At 45.9% G+C, this 22,124-nt stretch overlaps 1 pseudogene across 1 annotated transcript in view; it reads left to right on the forward strand.

Moving 5' to 3' along the window:
* The first annotated feature begins 203 nt into the window (after positions 1-203).
* Positions 204-22,124, forward strand: part of LOC143956385 (uncharacterized) — a 37,028-nt pseudogene continuing 15,107 nt past the window's right edge. Inside the window, exons 1-5 of the transcript XR_013269902.1 lie at positions 204-283; positions 525-648; positions 765-862; positions 971-1,115; positions 2,215-3,861. The product of XR_013269902.1 is annotated as an uncharacterized LOC143956385 (transcript). The remainder of the gene's footprint in view (positions 284-524; positions 649-764; positions 863-970; positions 1,116-2,214; positions 3,862-22,124) is intronic.

Below are 22,124 nucleotides of genomic sequence, written 5' to 3' on the forward strand. Positions count from 1 at the left end.
CAATATATTATTTTACTTTTTTTCATTGTTTTCTTTTTCATTCATGTGTGAGAAACGTAACAAAACCGAAGAACGCACCAAAAAACAGCTGTAAAAATGTCAAATAAAAAAAATGTAGGATGCAGTTTGTATTTTATCCACAAGGTGGTGATCTCATTTATCATCAGTGGAACGCAGCGACAGGAAGTGATACCAGCTAAAGACAGGAAGTGATGTCATGTATAAATAGGGAAGGGAGCTGAAAGCTCGTAGAGGGAGATATTCCTTCGATCAGCGGTAGGAGGTAATAAGATATTATGTTATACTTACACCCAGTAACCCCCCCCCCGTCATGGACGTCCTCTTCCATTTATCCACCTTTCCATCCAGAGCCTCTGGTTTATAGACCAAATACATCCTAAATATAGAACCATTTATCCAACAATTTAACCCCTAACTCTAAGCAGTGCAGGTAATTCTGGGACATTATCGAGTAACAGACAAGGGATGTGTCTGGATGGTGACTGTATCATTGTGTGTGTCAGGTTCCTATAAGGTGTCAGGATGTCACTGTCTATTTCTCCATGGAGGAGTGGGAGTATTTAGAAGGACACAAGGATCTCTACAAGGACGTCATGATGGACAATCAGCCGCCCCTCACATCACCGGGTAAGAGGAGACTTTATTGTAAAGGAGAGAGCAGTACGGAGGCTCCACCTAGATCCCCCATCATCTGATAAACACATAGAAACAATGTATTCAGTCAGTGTGTGTGTTTCCTACAGATGGATCCAGTAATGGGAACCCACCAGAGAGATGTCCCCGTCCTCTGTATTCCCGGGATTCCACACAGGAAGGTCACACCATCCCCCACCATCATCAGGTAGGTGGGAGTGACCATATAGACCTAAAAAAAGTGTTCTAAGATATGAGAAAACGTTTTATTATGGAAACTCTTTTTCCTTTGTGTTCTGGAATCATTGGGGTTCAGGGTGAAGAACTGAAAGACATCAAAGTTGGAATTAAAGAGGAAGAAGAAGAAGAGATGTTGGTGAGTGGAGATCAGCAGTCTATGGAGGAGGGGGAGATGAATATGAAAATTAAACAGGAGGAATCTTCTCTGTATATAGACCTACGTAAGTAATAAATGCTGAATGCAGAATCAGTTCACAATTTTTAACTGTATGTATTTGCATATTAGTAAATCACACCAGCTCATCATCGCTGCTGCACAGTCATAACAAAGGATCTCGACTGGAGACAAAGTAGCATATTTAGTGGACAAGTCCATGTGGTATCATGGAAGCACTCAATGTTTTGTAGCCTACTTCAGTTTGGGAAAAATCTTTAAATCTACACACCATATGAAAGGTCCATCTCCATTCCTCAATATAATGTCCTGTTCCCAACAAATGAGGAGGAGATACTGTACACCATATGAAAGGTCCATCTCCATTCCTCAATATAATGTCCTGTTCCCAACAAATGAGGAGGAGATACTGTACACCATATGAAAGGTCCATCTCCATTCCTCAATATAACGTCATGTTCCCAACAAATGAGGAGGAGATACTGTACACCATATGAAAGGTCCATCTCCATTCCTCACTATGATCTCATGTTCCCAACAAATGAGGAGGAGATACTGTACACCATATGAAAGGTCCATCTCCATTCCTCACTATGATGTCATGTTCCTAACAAATGAGGAGGAGATACTGTACACCATATGAAAGGTCCATCTCCATTCCTCAATATAACGTCATGTTCCCAACAAATGAGGAGGAGATACTGTACATCATATGAAAGGTCCATCTCCATTCCTTAATATAATGTCATGTTCCCAACAAATGAGGAGGAGATACTGTACACCATATGGAAGGTCCATCTCCATTCCTCACTATGATGTCATGTTCCCAACAAATGAGGAGGAGATACTGTACACCATATGAAAGGTCCTATCTCCATTCCTCAATATAACGCCATGTTCCCAACAAATGAGGTGGTGGAAGGTCCATCTCCATTCTCCCAGTAACAATGTCATCAATGCACTCTGTGATTTGTGTGTTTTGTATCCTTTATATGGTTTGTATTCATATTTTTCTAATCGAATTGCCCCAAACTTTCTTGCCAGACTTTATATAAATTATTCAGTAGTAGACCATCCTATATGACGCCTAAATGCAAAATTTGGAAAATACTTATACCATTTATTGTTGAATGACTTTCCAATAGGTGGGCACTATGTCCGGAATACCTCTGAGGAACCTTCTGACGGATCGCACATCAAGACTCTTTTACCTCACAGTAAAGTTACTATAACAGATCCATCAATTCCCAATGAATCTTCTATAAGCTATAAAGAAAAGCGTCCATTGTCATGTTCAGTGTGCGGGAAATCTTTTAAAAAAAACTCATTACTACTTATACATGAAAGAATCCACACGGGTGAGCGTCCCTTTTCATGTTTGGAGTGCGGGAAATGTTTCAGTACGAAAGGCCAAGTTGATACACACCAGAGATATCACACAGGTGAGCGCCCCTATTCATGTTCAGATTGCGGGAAATGTTTCGTCATAAAAAGCCACCTTATTACACATTGCAGAACTCACACCGGAGAACGTCCTTATTCATGTTCCGAGTGCGGGAAACGTTTTGTTACGAATGGACAACTTGTTATACACCAGCGGAGTCACACAGGTGAGCGTCCTTACTCATGTTCTGAGTGCGGGAAATGCTTCATTCACAAAGGAGAACTTAGTAAACATCATAGAAGTCACACAGGTGAACGTCCCTTTCCGTGTTCGGAGTGCGGGAAATGTTTCAGTGATCAAGGAAGCCTTCTTATACACCAGAGAACTCACACTGGCGAGCGTCCCTATTCATGTTCGGAGTGCGGGAAATGTTTCACTATGAAAGAAAGCCTTGTATCACACTTTCGAATCCACACGGGTGAGCGCCCCTATTCATGTTCAGAGTGCGGGAAACGTTTCATTACAAAAGGACACCTTGTTTTACATGAAAGAATTCACACGGGGGAGCGTCCTTTTTCATGTTTAGAGTGCGGTAAATGTTTCAGTGACAAAGGATACCTTCGTAAGCATCAGCGAATTCACACGGGCGAGCGTGCTCATTCGTGTTCAGAGTGCGGGAAATATTTCAGCCACAAAGTCAGCCTTCTTTTACATCAGAAAATTCACACAGGTGAGCGTCCCTTTTCATGCTCGCAGTGCGGGAAAAGTTTCATTACCAAGCAGAACCTTGTCTCGCACCAAAAAATTCATGCAGGTGAGCGTCCCTATTCGTGTTCAGAGTGCAGGAAAAGTTTCATTACAAAAGGACAGCTTGTTACGCATCAAAAAATTCACACAGGTGAGCATCCTTTTTCATGTTTAGAGTGCGGGAAATCCTTCAATCACAAAGGAAACCTTCATAAACATCAGAAAATTCACACAGGAGAGCGTCCCTTTCCATGTTCGGATTGCGGGAAAAGTTTTATTCAGAAACAGGATCTTCTGAAACACCAGAAAGTTCACACGGGTGAGCGTCCCTATTTATGCTCAGAGTGCGGGAAAGGTTTTATTACCAGGGAAAATCTTGTTGCCCACCAACGGATTCACTCGGGGGAGCGCCCCTTCTCATGTTCAGAGTGCGGGAAGTCTTTCATTAGACAAGGACACCTTGTTTCACACCAGAAAATTCACACAGGCGAGCGTCCTCATTCATGTCTAGAATGCGGGAAAAGTTTTATTAGGAAAGAGGACCTTCTAAAACATCAGAGAATTCACACGGGGGAATGACCCTTTCCAGGTTCAGAGTGCGGGAAATGTTTGAGTCAGAACGGCGACCTTCTAAAACACCAGAGAATTCACACCGTTAAGTGTCCCTATTTATGTAAGGGAAATGTTTTACTGCCAAAAAAGTACAAAAGAGATTTTAGTATTTGGTGCAGCCGGAGAGTTCATTGACCTGACCGTCTCTTCTACATATCGGGGACTTTTGATGGGATCTCTGAATGGAATTCCCAGGTCTACACCCTGTGTCCATTGTGAGGGGTTCCCACCACACCTGAGCTGAGTTTCCAGCTGCTGTGCCCACTGTGAGACATACCCACCATCCCTGCACTCAGATTATTGGTGTCCACACCTGCTTTGCCCATTATGAGGGGTTCCCACCATCCCTGGGCTTAGTCCCTGGGTCTGTACAACTGATGTGTCCATTATGAGAGGTTCCCAGGTCTGTTCACCTGCTGTACCCATTATGAGGGGTTCCCACCATCCCTGTGCCAAGTTTCGGGGGTCTGTGCACCTGTTATGCCCATTATATGGGGCTCCCACCATCCTCGTGACAAGTTCCGGGAGTCTGTATACACCTGCTGTGCCCATTTTGAGGGGTTCCTACCATCCCTGTGCTGAGTTCCCTGGTCTGTACACCTGTTGTGCCCATTATGAAGGGTTCCCACCATCCCTGTGCCAAGTTTCGGGGGTCTGTGCACCTGCTGTGCCCATTATGAGGGGTTCCCATCGTTCCTGTGCCAAGCTCTCATTTATGTACACCTGCTGTGCCCATTATGAGAGGTTCCCACCATCCCTGTGCTGAGTTCCCCGGTCTGTACACCTGCTGTGCCCATTATGAGGGGTTCCCACCACCCTGTGCTGAGTTCTCTGGTCTGGACACCTGTTGTACCCATTATGAAGGGTTCCCACCATCCCTGTGCCAAGTTTCGGGGGTCTGTGCACCTGTTATGCCCATTATAAGCGGCTCCCACCATCCCCATGCCAAGTTCTGGGAGTCTGTACACCGGCTGTGCCCATTATGAGGGGTTCCCATCGTTCCTGTGCCAAGCTCCCATTTTTTTACACCTGCTGTGCCCACTATGAGGGGTTCCCACCATCCCTGTGCTAAGTTCCCAGGCCTGTACACCTGATGTACCCATTATGAGGGGTTCCCATCGTTCCTGTGCCAAGCTCCCATTTTTTTTTACACCTGCTGTGCCCATTATGAGGGGTTCCCACCATCCCTGTGTTGAGTTCCTGGGTCTGTACACCCGCTGTGCCCATTATGAGGGTGCACTGGGTTTATAGTAGACATGCATTTGGTTTCTTTTTCGAGTCCAAATTTGGATGAACTTTTCGTTACTCGGAAAATCTGAGGTTTCTGATTCACAATAGTAACGAATTTAAATGAATCCTCTGGAAATGACAACAAAATTCATCCAAAATGATAAAGTTTGAATTGAAGTTTGATTTGAATTTGGAAATGAATATATAGGCAGCACAGTGGTGTAGTGGTTAGCACTCTTGCCTAGCAGTAAGAAGGGTCATTGGTTCGAATCCCAACCACGACACTACCTGCCTGGAGTTTGCATGTTCTCCCTGTGCCTGTGTGGGTTTCCTCCAGGTACTCCAGTTTCCTCCCACAATCCAAAGACATGCAGGGAGGTTAATTGGCTTCTGTCCAAAATTGGCCCTAGTATATGAATGGAGACCTTGGATTGTGGGCTCCTTGAGGGCAGGGACCTATGTGAGTGTGCAATGTACAGGGATAGGGCCAATTGTAGACACTCGGGTTGAACTGGATGGACTGGTGTCTTTATTCAACCTTACTAACTATGAAACTATATAATGTAAACATATACAGTTAGGTCCGTATATATTTGGACCGGGGCACAATTTTATATATTTTTTCAGGTATTTACCAAAACATATTCAAGCTATAGTTATATAATGGATATGGACTGAAAGTGCCCACTCTCAGGATTAATTGGAGGGTATGTACATCCAAATCGGAGGAAGGGTTTAGGAATTACAGCTCCTAAGAATAGCCAGCCCCCTTTTTCAAGGGACCAAAAGTAATTGGACAATTGAATCAAATGCTGTTTCATCCTACCAACCTCTGTACGCCACCTTGCATCCTGCCGACCTACATCCTTCTGACCTCTGTATGCCGCCCTATATCCTACCAAAACCTTTGTGCACCGCACTACATACTACATACCTCTGTACACTGCCCTACATACTGCCCTACATACTACTGACCTCTGTATTCTGCCCTACCTACTACTGACCTCTGTATTCTGCCCTACCTACTACTGACCTCTGTACACTGCCGTATATACTACTGACCTCGGTACTCTGCCCTACCTGCTATTGACCTCTGTACACTGCCCTACATACTACTGACCTCTGTACACTGCCCTACCAGCTAGTGACCTCTGTACACTGCCCTACCAGCTAGTGACCTCTGTACACTGCCCTACCAGCTACTGACCTCTGTACTCTGCCCTACCTGCTACTGACCTCTGTACTCTGCCCTACCTGCTACTGACCTCTGTACTCTGCCCTACCTGCTACTGACCTCTGTACTCTGCCCTACCTGCTACTGACCTCTGTACTCTGCCCTACCTGCTACTGACCTCTGTACTCTGCCCTACCTGCTACTGACCTCTGTACTCTGCCCTACCTGCTACTGACCTCTGTACTCTGCCCTACCTGCTACTGACCTTTGTACACTGCTCTACCTGCTACTGACCTTTGTACACTGCTCTACCTGCTACTGACTTCTGTACTCTGCCCTACATACTACTGACCTCTGTACACTGCCATACATACTACTGACCTCTGTACACTGCCCTACATACTACTGACCTCTGTACACTGCCCTACAATCTACTTGCACTGTCCATAAATCAGAGCAGATAGGCCTGAAATTAGTCAAGAAGTTATGCCCACTGTATCAAATGTTCTGCTTTCATGATGAACTCTGGCATCAGACTTGAGGGAGTGACCAATTGCTTCTCAGGCATGAAAAAAATTGTGAATGGAAGTGAATGCCGAGTTTCTCACCGAAGCTAACTTTTAAGGTAGGCTAAGTTTATATTTTTACAGTGACATTTTTCTAGGTTTTTAATGCTGCCTTTACTTTTTATTGGGGATTGCTAGTTAATTACTTTAAAAAAAGGAGGCACTGTACCCCAGTCATCTTTGCTCTCTTCAATGTTGTCCAGGTAGATTGCCATCTCTCAAAGGTTGCCTACCCCTGACCTTCATCATGCATTCAAAGGAGCAGTCCATGCAAGTGAAACAGGCCATTGTAAGGCTTCAAAAACAAAACAAATCCATCAGAGAGATAGCAGCAAGATTAGGAGTGGCCAAGGCAGCAGTTTGGTACATTCTGAGAAAAGAAGAATGCACTGGTGAACTCAGCAACATAAAAAGGCCTGGACGTCCACGGAAGACAACAGTGGTAGATAATTGCAGGATCCTCTCTATGTTTATATCTTTATATTTAAAGAAAAGCCCATTCACAACATCCATACAAGTGAAGGACACTCTCCAGGAGGTGGGCGTATCATTGTCAAAGTCTACAATCAAGCAAAGACTTCACAAGAGCAAATACAGAGGGTTCAGCACAAGGTGCAAACCATTCATAAGCCTGAAGCATAAATGGAAGCAGAAAAGCCAGATTAGACTTTGCCAAAAAAAAATCTAAAAAGGTCAGACCAGTTCTGGAAAAGCATTCTTTGGACAGGCGAAACTAAGATTAATCTGTACCAGAATGACAGGAAGAAAAAATGTGGAGAAGGCTTGGGACAGCTCATGATCCAAAGCGCACAACGTCATCTGTGGTCACATGTTGGAGCTTGCAGTGTGATGACATGGGCATGCATGGCTTCCAGTGGCACTGGGTCATTGGTGTTTATTGATGACGTCACAGAAAACAGAAGCAGCCGTATGAATTCTGCAGTGTTCAGAGATATTGTCAGCCCAGATTCAGTCAAATGCAGCAAAGCTGATTGGACGGCGCTTCACAGTACAGATGGACAATGACCCAAAACACACAAAAGCAACCCAGGAGCTTTTAAAGGAAAAGAAGTGGAATATTCTGCAATGGCCGAGTCAATCACCTGATCTTAACCCCATTGAGCATGTCACTTGCTGAAGGCAAAACTAAAGGCAGAAAGACCCACAAACAAAGAACAACTGAAGACAGCTGCAGAGAGGAGGAAACCCAGTCTTTGGTAATGTCCATGGGTTCCAGACTTTCATTGCCTGTAAAGGATTATCAACAAAATATTTAAAAAATGAACATTTTATTTATGATTATATTAATTTGTCCAATTACATTTGAGCCCCTGAACGGTTGCAGTTCCCAAAATTTGTACCTGATATTTATGTTCGACCCCCTTGAATTAAAGCTGAAAGTCTGCAATTCAAATTCATTTGGATTGTTTCCTTTTAATTTTATTCTGGTGGCATACAGAGCCAAAAGTATGAAAATTGTGCCTGTGTCCAAATATATATGGACCTAACTGTATATACCCAATGTAAACATTCGAATAATAAAAAAAAAATGTATTCGAATTTTCCGGATTTGGTTGAATTGAATTTAATTTGGTCAAATTCAGAATATTTGAATCAAATTCAAAAATGAATAAAATAAATGAATTCCAAAAAGGAATTTAACGTAGTTAACCAAACTACATGAGGTAATTATCGCAATGAAACAAATGTTTTCGTTCTGCACATGTCTAGTTTATAGGTGGGAACACTCGCTTTGCCCATTATGCCGTGCTCCCACCATTCCTAAATGGGGTTGCCGGTTCCTCATACATGCTATGTCCAATGTAAGGTACTCCCCCCCCCATCCCTGTGTACGGTCCTCAGGTCTGCACACCTTGCTGTCCTCACTATGGGGTTCCCACCATCTCTGTTGGAATTGTTTATTCATATTATGGGGAATGTAACGGGAGGATCTGGAATGCACCAAACTAGTAGTCAGCCACCAGTGGGGATTAACAAAAGCAGTTCTGATCTCAAATGCCTTCTTCATGGTGATCTGTATATTGTACTGGCCTAAAAAGGATGGTAGGTACGTATTCCCTCCTTTTATGTGGCAAGTGCGGGGCCCTTTAAAAGGTGCAGCAGGCAGTGGATACGGCAGAGGGCTAATAAGGTTGGACTCTGTGGTGCCCCTCTCAAATGGATTGGATCTCTTGGACTTTTATCTGGCTGATGTAAGCACATTTCATCTATGTATCAAGACTTCGACACGACAAGGAGAATTTTCAGTTTTCTTTCACTGTTGTGGACTTTGCAAGCCTAAAGCGATACACTGTCCACTGCACCCACGTCCTTGGCATGATACTAACTCTTCTTCCATGTACTCACTTTCTTATGACCCTGATATGAAACCATCCCACCTATGTACTGCTTCAGTTACATCCCTTGTTACCCTAAAAGTACAACTGTAATATTAATGTAATACCTAAATAAGCATGTTTATAAAAAGAAAAACTCAAAAGTGCAGAATAAACAGAACAGTTATTTGGAAGGATGCTGGTTGTATCGTTTTGTGTTTGTTCTCCGCTTATTATTAAATTGCAACCACTGATCAGTATTAGAACAGAAGTTGCCTGTCTGTTCAATTTTTGAGACAATTTTGGCGAGCCAACCAAGAGTCAAGCCTTGAATCTTCTGAAACTCAGCTGGCAAGGTAACCCCCTTGTTTGTCAGACTTCCTTGATCCAGTAAGGCATTTATTGGACAAAGGATACCGATTTTCACCCCCTTAATCAAACTAATAATTGGCGGTTATTAGAGGTGCGCGATTAATCGTGAAACGATCGTAATCTCGATTCACCCTCGCACGCAATCTAAGTTCTGGGTGACCCGCGATTTTCGATTTTTGCCACCGGTTCCACGTAACCAGCGTGGAACGCAAATGGCAGCTATCGGAACTGACGTCAGCCATCGGAACTGACGTCAGTCATTGGAGTGTGCGATGTGGCGTGCCGCTGCCTGGTTGTGGGCGGGTACAGTGGCCGGGAAACAGCACGCTGTTTACACTGTGATCGCTCAGACGGAGTGTCATGACGCCGGTTCCTCTCTCCCCCTCTGTACTAATCTGTACAGTGGAGGGGAGAGATCCACAGATGGAAGCAGCCATCCCTGCTTAACCTGCCAATACTCTAGCAATACCCTGCCAATACCCTGCCAATACCCTGCCAATACTCTAGCAATACCCTGCCAATACCCTGCCAATACTCTGCCAATACCCTAGCAATACCCTAGCAATACCCTGCCAATACCCTAGCAATACCCTGCCAATACTCTAGCAATACCCTGCCAATACTCTAGCAATACCCTGCCAATACTCTAGCAATACCCTGCCAATACTCTAGCAATACCCTGCAATACCCTGCCAATACTCAGCGATACCCTGCCTGTAAATTTTTCAAATAAAACTGTTTTTTGAGAATCGTGATCTTCATTCTAAGCAAAAGAATTGTGATTCTCATTTTTCCCACAATCGTGCAGCTCTAGCGGTTATAAATTATGTTGTCACTATCTACTGTCCATTGAATTGTTATAGGTCTATATAATTTCCAAGACCATTTTGGCTAGCCAGCCAGAAAAATTATTTGGAAAGATGCTGGGTATATCTTTTTGTGTTTGTTCCCTACTGTAGTAGTTATTATAACTTTCAAACCACTGATCAATATTAGGACAGGAGTTACGTATTTTACAATTTCCGAGACAATTTTGGTAAGCCAGCCAAGAGTCAAACCTTTAATCTTCTGAAACTCAGCTGGCAAGGTAAGCCCCTTGTTTGCTTACATGTATCAGACTTCCTTGATCCAGTAAGGAATTTATTGGACAAAGGGTATCTATTGTACCCCTTTAATCAAACTATCAAATGGTGGTTATATGTTATTTGGCACTGTCTTCTGTCCATTGAATTGTTATAGGTTTATACAAGTTCCAAGACTATTTTGGCGAGCCAGCCATAACAATTATTTGGAAAGATGCTGGATGTATCTTTTTGTGTTTGTTGTTTACCACAGTAGCCATTATTAAATTGGAAACACTGATCAATATTAGGACAGGAGTTACCCATTCATACAATTTTTGAGACAATTTTGGCAAGCCAGCCAAAAGTCAAACCTTGAATCTTCTGAAACTCGGCAAGGAAAGCCACTTTTTTGCTTACATTTATCATACTTCCTTGATCCAGTAAGGCATTTATTGGACAAAGGATACCTATTTCACCCCCTTAAATTGTATCGATCGGCTGTTATACATTACGTTGTCACTATCCACTGTCCTTTGAGGTCTATACAATTTCCGAGACAATATTGGCGAGCCAGCCAGAACAATTATTTGGAAAGATGCTGGGTGTATCTTTTTGTGTTTGTTGTCTACTGCAGTAGTTAATACAAAATTGGAACCACTGATCAATATTAGGAAAGAAGTTACTCATCTATACAAATCCTCCCAGAAGTGGATGATCGCTTTGTAGCCAAAAGACGTAAGGTGGTTAAAACTACAGTTGTTATAATAATGTGATATGCAAACATGATTATAATAATAAACTCAAACAGGCCTAATGAACACAACATTTATTTGGAAGGATGCTGGGTTTATCTTTTTTTGTCTGTTCCCTAATGCAGAAGTTATTATGAATTTTGAACCGCTGATCAATATTAGGATACACTAAAAAAAAAAGGAACCAGCTTTTTGCATTACCTTTGTGAAAGCGATAAAAACAGATGTATACTCATAAACAGTATAAATTTACAAGCACATCAGAGTCCCGAGGAAGAGGGGATCTTCCATTGAAACACGTCAGCCATTCAGAGGGTCTCCTTGAGGTTGGGATTCGTTCAGTTGACCAGGTTGTCCAGGACACTGTGGATACTGATGTGCTTGTTAATTCATGCTGTTTGTGAGTATACATCTGTTTCTACCCTTTTATCAAAGCTACCGTATCACAAAGGTAATGCACAAGGCTGGAGCGCCCTCTGTTTTTATTTTCTATAGTGTGACTTCTGGGCATCCAGTCCTGAGGGGGCTGCAAAGCTTTGCCAATAGCGGGGTAGCTGAGGGGTAGCTGAGGGACTGTGATCAATCATTGCCGGGGCATTTCTCTTGAGTGCAGGAGGCGGTTCTTTTGCTTAGGATAGAAGTTGCCTATCTATAAAATTTCTAGTCAACATTACACAACTGAGCAAGAGAAGGAAATTCGACAACATACAGTCCAAATGTTTTATGGAGACAAATCTAACAACTACTTCCATGAGCACTAACGAAGGACCATTTGGCGGTATACACTGGTTAGGCTTTTCAGAGACCATTGCAGATCTTCAGTTTATTTTCAATTTTTTGCAAATGTATTTTTATTGTTTTATGCATAACACAAAAAATAAAACTCAAGTATCACCGCTCACGTTGCAACTCAACAGTTGAAAAATACAGTTGAAAACCATCCGAAACCCCTCCCAGTCCACGCTCACTTCCCTGAAAGCAACTACACCTTCCCGGTTGTAAGACGCCCTTAGGATCAGGGGTGTTGCTAGGTGGGAAAACCAGCAGGGACTTCAGCCCAAAGGTAAATTGGATAGCCCCTCCTACATTTTAAAATCCAAGCCCAGCATAATGGGGGCTGGGGTAGGCTCTCTTGCTGGTTGCTGCCTGGCTCACCAGTGCCCATGAATGCAGCCTAGACAGTGTCCATCAATGCCAACCACTAAACTGACCTACCTGACCCCTACACTAATCCCCCTGACCCCTAGACTAACCTACCTGACACCTACATGACAACACATAAACTGACCTACCTGACTCATACACTGACCTAACTGACACCTACATAACGCATACACTGACCTACCTGATCAGCACATGTCAGACTTCAGGTGACCTCTGATCTCTTGACACTCCTGCAGCTCTGCCCTACCTGTAGTGTGCGAGTGCACCCATCCCATTCACGACCACTCAGACAGCCCTGCAGGCACCAAGAGCCATGATAGGAGAGCCGCCCACCCATTTACATAGAGTAAACAGGGATCTCTCAGTGCCCGGCGTGGCCATAGTGTCATTCTCCCCTCCTGGACCTGGTGGCACCTACCACATGTCCCATGGTCCTGGCATTGGACCAGTGTGTCATCCATCATAGGAGCTGGGTTCAGGAGGCGGGACTTTGTGTACATCACTCGACTGCACTGGGTATGTGGGAGATCAATCCCCACTCTCTGTGTAAACGGCTCGGGGCCAATAATTATTTTATGAATTCCAAGACCCGTGGCATTTTGAGGGCCCACTCGGGGCTATAGCCCCCGTCAGCTCCCTCTCCCAACGCCACTGCTTAGGTTTAACAAAGTCAACCCATATACAGAAATAATTGCAGTCTCAGAAGCATTAAGGCATATAATCACATATTTTTGTACAGAATTTACAGCAGTCCAGCTTAAAGCAGACCCCAGGGTTGAGAAAAAGGACTCCAGAGCAAGGTGAACCCATGTCCTCCACCACCCTCCGCCTGAGCTTTAATGCTCCTCTCCTGTACATACCGCCCACTGTGATGCCCTCCAAACTCCTCTCCTGTACATACTGCCCCTATCATACCCTCCACACTCCTCTCCTCGGCTCACGCGGCTCTTTAACCATGTGATCGGCTTTGTCCAATCACAGCTGGTCACATGTAAACACGGAGATGCCAGTAATTGGCGCTCCTCGCCTCACACTGACAGAGTGTGTGCCGAGAAGAGCAGATCAGTGGCATCTCCACGCAGGGGGACATCTACACATGTAATCAGAGCACTGATCATCAATGCCCTGACTACAATATAGCGCCAACAGTGTCACCAATCAGTGCCCACTAGTGGCAGCAATCAGTAGGGATGGCCGAACGGTTTGCCCGGCAGTCGTTTCGCGGCGAATGCAGACTATTGCCGCCGTTCGCCCGGCGGACCCACGTGTTTACTGTGTAAAAGAACTTTGACCTATGAAAACGCATCCATCATGGGGTACAGGACAGCCAATTGAGACATTACAGCACATGGACACTTGGACATTCCCCCTAACTTATAAATAGACCCGATCCGGCGGCCATTTTACATTCTTTCTACTGTCACTATAGGGAGAGGTTGCTGTGTGGAGCAGGGAGAGACTTCAGTGACCCAAATCGCTAGCTATTAGGTCCACAAAAGTTCTTTTAAGGACTGGTATAGGTGTTAGGTGTAGTTCAGGATATAGGTTTGAGGCACTGCTGAGCTAGTGATTGTTGCAGCAGCCTGAGTGTCTTTTGTCAGTGTAGAGAAAGGGACAGGACGCTGTGTGCAGCAGGGACAGACAGTTTAATCATTAGCTGTTACTATTAGGTCCATAAAGGTTCTTTTCAGGACTGGTATGGTAATAGGCTTGTACACGTATAATATTCTTTCTTCCAAATATAGAAAGAATATTATACTTGACTGCTGCCCTTCTGCTGCAGTAGTCCTTTATGAGTATAGGGACTGAGGTACAGTCTGCTAATCATTCACAACCTACTAGTTCCACAAAGGTCCTTATAAGGACTGGTAAGGTATAGGGTACTACAGTACATAGGGTTGAGTGAGGTACAGTCTTCTATTCCTTAAGGACTGGTATAGGTCCACAATATATAGGGTTGAGGTGCACTACTGCTGACTGCTGTCCTATACTGCAGCAGTCCTTTATCAGTATAGGGACTGAGGTACAGTCTGCTAATCATTCACAACCTACTAGTTTCACAAAGGTTCTTATAAGGACTGGTAAGGTATAGGGTACTACAGTACATAGGGTTGAGTGAGGTACAGTCTGCTATTCCTTAAGGACTGGTATAGGTCCACAATATATAGGGTTGAGGTGCACTACTGCTGACTGCCGCCCTATACTGCAGCAGTCCTTTATGAGTATAGGGACTGAGGTACAGTCTGCTAATCATTCACAACCTACTAGTTCCACAAAGGTCCTTATAAGGACTGGTAAGGTATAGGGTACTACAGTACATAGGGTTGAGTGAGGTACAGTCTGCTATTCCTTAAGGACTGGTATAGGTCCACAATATATAGGGTTGAGGTGCACTACTGCTGACTGCTGTCCTATACTGCAGCAGTCCTTTATCAGTATAGGGACTGAGGTACAGTCTGCTAATCATTCACAACCTACTAGTTTCACAAAGGTTCTTATAAGGACTGGTAAGGTATAGGGTACTACAGTACATAGGGTTGAGTGAGGTACAGTCTGCTATTCCTTAAGGACTGGTATAGGTCAACAATATATAGGGTTGAGGTGCACTACTGCTGACTGCCGCCCTATACTGCAGCAGTCCTTTATGAGTATAGGGACTGAGGTACAGTCTGCTAATCATTCACAACCTACTAGTTCCACAAAGGTCCTTATAAGGACTGGTAAGGTATAGGGTACTAGAGTACATAGGGTTGAGTGAGGTACAGTCTGTTATTCCTTAAGGACTGGTATAGGTCCACAATATATAGGGTTGAGGTGCACTACTGCTGACTGCTGTCCTATACTGCAGCAGTCCTTTATCAGTATAGGGACTAAGGTACAGTCTGCTAATCATTCACAACCTACTAGTTTCACAAAGGTTCTTATAAGGACTGGTAAGGTATAGGGTACTACAGTACATAGGGTTGAGTGAGGTACAGTCTGCTATTCCTTAAGGACTGGTATAGGTCCACAATACATAGGGTTGAGGTGCACTACTGCTGACTGCTGCCCTACTGCTGCAGTAGTCCTTTATCAGTATAGGGACTGAGGTACAGTCTGCTAATCATTCACAACCCACTAGTTCCAAAAGGTCCTTATAAGGACTGGTAAGGTCTAGGGTACTACAGTACATAGGGTTGGGTGAGGTACAGTCTGCTAATCCTTAAGGACTGGTATAGGTCCACAATATATAGGGTTGAGGTGCACTACTGCTGCCCTATACTGCAGTAGTCCTTTATCAGTATAGGGACTGAGGTACAGTCTGCTAATCATTCACAACCTACTAGTTCCACAAAGGTCCTTATAAGGACTGGTAGGGTCTAGGGTACTTCAGTACATAGGGTTGGGTGAGGTACAGTCTGCTATTCCTTAAGGACTGGTATAGGTCCACAATATATAGGGTTGAGGTGCACTACTGCTGGCTGCTGCCCTATTCTGCAGCAGTCCTTTATCAGTATAGGGACTGAGAGTTTTGTCACAGGGTCATTTAAAAAATGACAGGCAGAGGAAGAGGCAGGCCCTTCCGCAGGGGTGGTAGGGGTAGGGCAGGAGCAACAGGCTTAAGCCAAAGTGGGAAGTTGCAGAAGGTGCATTCAATTACTTTAAAGGACGCACCAGACTTGGTTGAGTGGCTCACTCAGCCTTACTCTTCTGCACCCTCCTCATCCTCTCGATCTGCACCCTCTTCTTCACTCTCTGCTATGTGCACCCCCAAAGACACTACCACCAACACCACCACCACCACATACCTTCCGCTTGAGTCACAGGAATTATTTTCCGATCCATATCAAGACATTTCTGATGCGCAGCCACTCTTGCCATTGGATCAGGAAGAGGAGGTAGCAAGAACTGCCACTCAGCAGTCTGACGACAGTACCCAGATCAGCCCAAGGAGGAGGTTGGTCCCCGGTGTTGCTGCCTACTCCGAGATCTCTACTTATAGCGGTGGGGAAGGTGACATCGATGATGACGTGTCTAGTGATGTCACGTGGGTGCCCACAAGAGAGGAAGAGGAAGGTGATATGGACCAGCAGATAGGGAGGAGAAGCAGGAATAACTTAGATTGCACAGGAGGGACAAAGCAGACTGCTAATATATCAGGAGCGAGTCATCGACCATGTACGGTCACATCGGGCGCTCCCAGGATGCCGGCACATGGCTCCGCAGTGTGGGTTTTTTTTTTAATGTATCCGCTGCTGACAATAGTGTTGCCATCTGCAATCTTTGCAGTCAAGGCATTAGTCGCGGTAAGCCCAACACTCACCTAGGGAAGGCCGCCTTAAGAAGGCACATGAGCAGCCATCACCGAGCCCGGTGGGAGCAACGAAACACACAAAGCCACACTCCAGGCTCTCACTGTCCAGCCTCGTCTTCTACTTCTCCTTCTCCTCTCTCCTCACAATTGTCCTCCACTCTACCTTCCATCACGCCAAGCTCACGTTTTTCTGCAAAAAGGCAGGCTTCCGTGGGCCTAATGTTCGAGCGTAAAAAAATGATGACGCCGGATAACCCTCTTGCCCAACGGTTGACGGCTGGCATGTCAGAACTGATAGCCTGCCAACTACTGCCATATAAACTGGTGGACTCGGAGGCCTTTCGAAAATTTGTGGCCATTGGAACACCACAATGGAAGGTCCCAGGAAGGAAGTATTTCTCAGAGAAGGGCATCCCAGAGCTATATGGCCATGCTCAGCTGCAAGTGAATGTATCTCTGGCACACAGTGTTGGTGCCAAGATACATCTGACAACAGACACGTGGTCTAGCAAACACGGGCAGGGAAGGTATATCACTTTTACTGCCCACTGGGTGAACCTTCTGACGGCCGTCAAGCATGTAACCCGTGGCACCCGTGTAGATTTAGTTTTACCGCCACGGATTGCATGCAGGCCTGGCTCTTCTTCTCCTCCTCCTCCTCCTCCTACTCCATCCTCCTCCCTCTCCTCCTCAGCTGACTCCTCCTTTTCCGCTGCTAGCGTCTCTTCCGCTGCGCCGCCCAAGCTCCCCAGAACCTATTCAACATGCCAGGTGAGACGTTGCCATGCCGTGCAGCGTCTGTTGTGCCTGGAAGCCAAGAGCCACACTGGCCTGGCACTCCTTTCAGCTTTGCGTTCACAGGCAGATCAGTGGCTAACACCGCTCAATTTGACAGTTGGTAAAGTGGTGTGTGACAACGGTGCCAATCTGCTTAGCGCATTGAAACAGGGCAAAATGACGCACGTGCCATGCATGGCACACGTCTTAAACTTGGTCGTGCAGCGATTCGTTGTCAAATACCCTGGGGTCCAGGACATCTTGCGTCAGGAAAGGAAAATCTCAGCCCATTTCAGAAGATCTTACACGGCCATGGCTCGCCTTGCTGACATTCAGCGGCGACACAATCTGCCGGTCAGACGTCTTATTTGCGATTGCCCGACGCGATGGAACTCAACCTTCTATATGCTTGATAGGCTGCTCCAGCAGAAACGTGCAGTTAACGTCTACCTGTATGAACTCTGCGGCAGAACAGGTTTTAGGGAGCTGGGTTTTTTTTCACTGCGCCAGTGGCTGCTCATGCGCGATGCATGCAGACTTCTGCGGCCATTTGAGGAGATCACCAAACTGGTCAGTCGCAGCCATGGCGTCATCAGTGACATGGTACCTCATGCCTTCTTTATGGAGCGTGCATTGCGTTGTGTCATTGATCAAGCTGTGGAGGAGCAGGAGCGGGAAGATGAGGAAGTCACAATGCTGGATGAATTCCCAGGGGGGGCTACTCTATCTGAGACAAGTGAATAACAGGAGTCTAAAGAGGAGTCAGAGGAGGATGGTGTTGGGGCGGATGAGGAGGAGCAAGAAGAGCATGCTTTAAACCTTTCTGGGATCCCTGTTGTTGTGCGTGGATGGGGATAGGAGAATGAAGAGGACGACATTATCCTGGATGATGAGCAGGAGCCAGGCCACCACACCACTTCCACTTTAGTGCAAATGGAGGCCTTCATGCTCCAGTGTTTTAATAGGGACCCCCGTATAAAAAGCATAAGGGCGTGCGCTGGCAGAGGAGCAAATCCCACTCCCAGAGAAGGAGTTGCGGGTACCAATCCAACAGCGCCTGCAAGAAGAGGCCGGTTTGAAGATGTGTTGGTGATTTCTGATATGAGGTCATTCTTTCAGCCGACCCATCGACAGGTGTCATCCGGATCCAGCATCAGGGAACACCTAGACCGTCAGGTGTCAGACTACATCGGGTTAATGGCCGATGTGGACGCTCTGAAGAGTGATGAACCCCTGGACTACTGGGTGGGCAGGCTTGACCTCTGGCCAGAACTTGCCCAATTTGCAATCGAACTGTTGGCTTGCCCCGCATCCAGTGTCCTGTCCGAAAGGACGTTCAGCGCAGCAGGGGGATCGTGACCGTTAAGCGTACTCGCCTAGCTCACGACAGTGTTAACTACCTCACATTTCTAAAAATGAATGAGGCATGGATCTCGGAGGAATTCCACACATGTGACCAGTAGACCATGTATATGTCTATAAACGATTTTTTTAATCGAGCACACAGACCTTCTTTCTTCATTTGACTCACTTCCTTGTCCAAAAAAAGCACACCGTACTATATGCCCGTACCCTTCTGTTTGAAGAGGTTGAGCGGTGTCATATTTCTACTGGGGCTGCTTATTATGAGGGGCTCCCACCATCCCTGTGCTGTGATGACTTCCTCCTGGGGCTGCTTATTATGAGGGGCTCCCACCATCCCTGTGCTGTGCTGACTTACTCCTGGGGCTGTACCTCTGCTGTGCATATGAGGGGCTCCCACCATCCCTGTGCTATGCTCATTATGAGGGGCTCCCACCATCCCTGTGCTGTGCTGACTTCCTCCTAGGGCTGTTCCTCTGCTGTGCATATTATGAGGGGCTCCCACCATCCCTGTGCTATGCTCATTAGGAGGGGCTCCCACCATCCCTGTGCTGACTTCCTCCTGGGGCTGTACCTCTGCTGTGCATATTATGAGGGGCTCCCACCATCCCTGTGCTATGCTCATTATGAGGGGCTCCCACCATCCCTGTGCTGTGCTGACTTCCTCCTGGGGCTGCTTATTATGAGGGGCTCCCACCATCCCTGTGTTGTGCTGACTTCCTCCTGGGGCTGCTTATTATGAGGGGCTCCCACCATCCCTGTACTGTGCTGACTTCCTCCTGGGGCTGTACCTCTGCTGTGCATATTATGAGGGGCTCCCACCATCCCTGTGCTATGCTCATTATGAGGGGCTCCCACCATCCCTGTGCTATGCTGACTTCCTCCTGTGGCTGCTTACGGTGCAGGTGTCAGTGCTGTATATCACGGTGCTGGTGTCAGATCACTCTATCATGGCGCAGGTGTCATTGCTGTATGTCACGCTGCTGATGTCAGTGCTCTCTATCACGGTGCTGGTGTCAGATCACTATCACGGTGCAGGTGTCATTGCTGTATGTCACGCTGCTGATGTCAGTGCTGTATATCATGGTGCTGGTGTCAGTGCTGTATATCACAGTGCTGGTGTCAGTGCTTTATGTCACGCTGCTGATGTCAGTGCTCTCTATCACGGTGCTGGTGTCAGATCACTCTATCATGGTGCAGGTGTCATTGCTGTATGTCAGGCTGCTGATGTCAGTGCTCTCTATCACGGTGCTGGTGTCAGATGACTATCACGGTGCAGGTGTCATTGCTGTATGTCACGCTGCTGGTGATCATCTCCTGCACCCTCTTCTTTGCCTACCCTGACCTTCCCTCTCCCCCATTGCCTTCATGCACTCCACAGTCCTGAATTGTCACAACAATTTCACATATAAAAAAAGAATGCTTGTATTTGTCGATCCCAGATTCACCTCATACATGTGTTATGTCATTGGCCATGTGGTGGGACTATGTTTGCACAGCTAGTAATTATTTTGTGGCTGCAAATTTGACCTGTAGGTTTGCAAAGTTCGCCTCCCATTGAAGTCAAAGGGGCCCGCCGCGAACGTTACAGTTCGCGAACTATCGGCCGCGTTCGCGGTCCGCGTTCGCGAAAACGTCCCGTTGGAAGTTCATCCTTCACTAGCAATCAGTGCCCACAAGTTCCACCAATCAGTGCCCATTAGCAATGCCAGTCAGTGCTGGCTATCAGTGTCACCTATCAGTGCTGCCCATCACTGCTGTCAATCAATGACCATCAGTGCTGCCTATCCATGCCGTTTATTAGTGCCCATCAGTGCCGCCTATCAGTGCTCATCAGTGCCACATATCAGTGCCACCTATCAGTGCCCATATTTGTGACATATAAGTGCCTCCTCATCAGTGCCCATAAGTGCCACCTCATCAATGAACGCCAGTTCAGCCTATCAGTGCACATCAGTGAAGGAGAAAAATTACTAAGTTACAAAATGTAAATTTTTGGTCTTTATTTTGTAAAAATCAAAAACCCAGCAGTGATTAAATACCACCAAAAGAAAGCTCTATTTGTGTGAAGAAAATTATAAAAAATGTGTTTAGATACAGTGTTGCATGACCGCGCAATTGTCATTCAAAATGCTACAGCGCAGTAGACAAGTGGTTAAATGTCATTTTTTTTTTTTTACAAAAAATTTCCCCTTTGATACCATTGGACAGAAGTGACATTTGACGTTGCTTCTGCCCTCCGATGCTATGGAGCCGAGTGGGGGGCCAATTTTCCCTCACTTGGCTCCAGGCTGTTGAGGGAAAAGGAGCCGACTGTCTCCACTGCTACTGACGGCTCCAGTAAACGGTGGAGATGACCGGACTGTGGCGGGTGGGGGGTGTACCTCTTCCACTCCTGATAAAAGTGATCTTGTGGTGATTTGCCACTGAGACCACTTTTATCTGAAAGCCAACCACCCGCTGATGAGGACACCAGGGGTTATGGCAGCTAGCTACTGCGATAACAACGGTATTCCTCTTCAAACAGCTGGTTTATAACGATGGCCGGCGGTCTTCAAGTGGTTAAAGGAGTCACATGCAAGTCATGCTGAAGTCATGCTAGGATACCACTTCAAAGTTGCGGCAGTGTGAACCGGGCGTAACCACTTCCCGCCCACCGGCCATCATATGACATCCTTGACTTTGAGTGGTGATAGCTGAGTGATGGGTACAGCTACAAGCATCATTCAGATATCGGCTTTTTTCAGCTGGGGATTCCTTACACCATAAGAATGATCATAGCTGCTGTTCCGCCACTTGATCGTTCTTACGGACGGCGAGAGGGGACGTCCCCTCCGCCGCACTCCGGTGCTTCTACAGACTTATCACTTCCATCGGTGAGTCGGGACAGGATCTGCCGACATCAGATGTTTACCATAGAGATTTCTGGTGGACCAGATGGTTGCCGGAGTCTCTATGATTGACTTCAATTTTCTAGGGTCTTTGCTCAAGAAAACATATATAATGTGGGGGTTCTACGTAATTTTCTAGAAAAAAAATGATGATTTTTACACGTAGGAGAGAAATGTCAGAATTGGCCTTTTTGGGAAATGATTTATGCATGCACTCTGAGTCATCCCTGCAAGTCTAACCCACAAAGAAAAATGGAAGGAGCTGATTGGATGATAATGACTGTAGTCGCATGCATCCAACAGTAACAAACAAACTTAATTTTTTATGTT

The sequence above is a fragment of the Lithobates pipiens genome, unplaced genomic scaffold (assembly GCF_037356315.1).
Source record: "Lithobates pipiens isolate NorthernLeopardFrog02 unplaced genomic scaffold, aLitPip1_a1.2 Scaffold_35, whole genome shotgun sequence".
Taxonomy (NCBI): domain Eukaryota; kingdom Metazoa; phylum Chordata; class Amphibia; order Anura; family Ranidae; genus Lithobates; species Lithobates pipiens.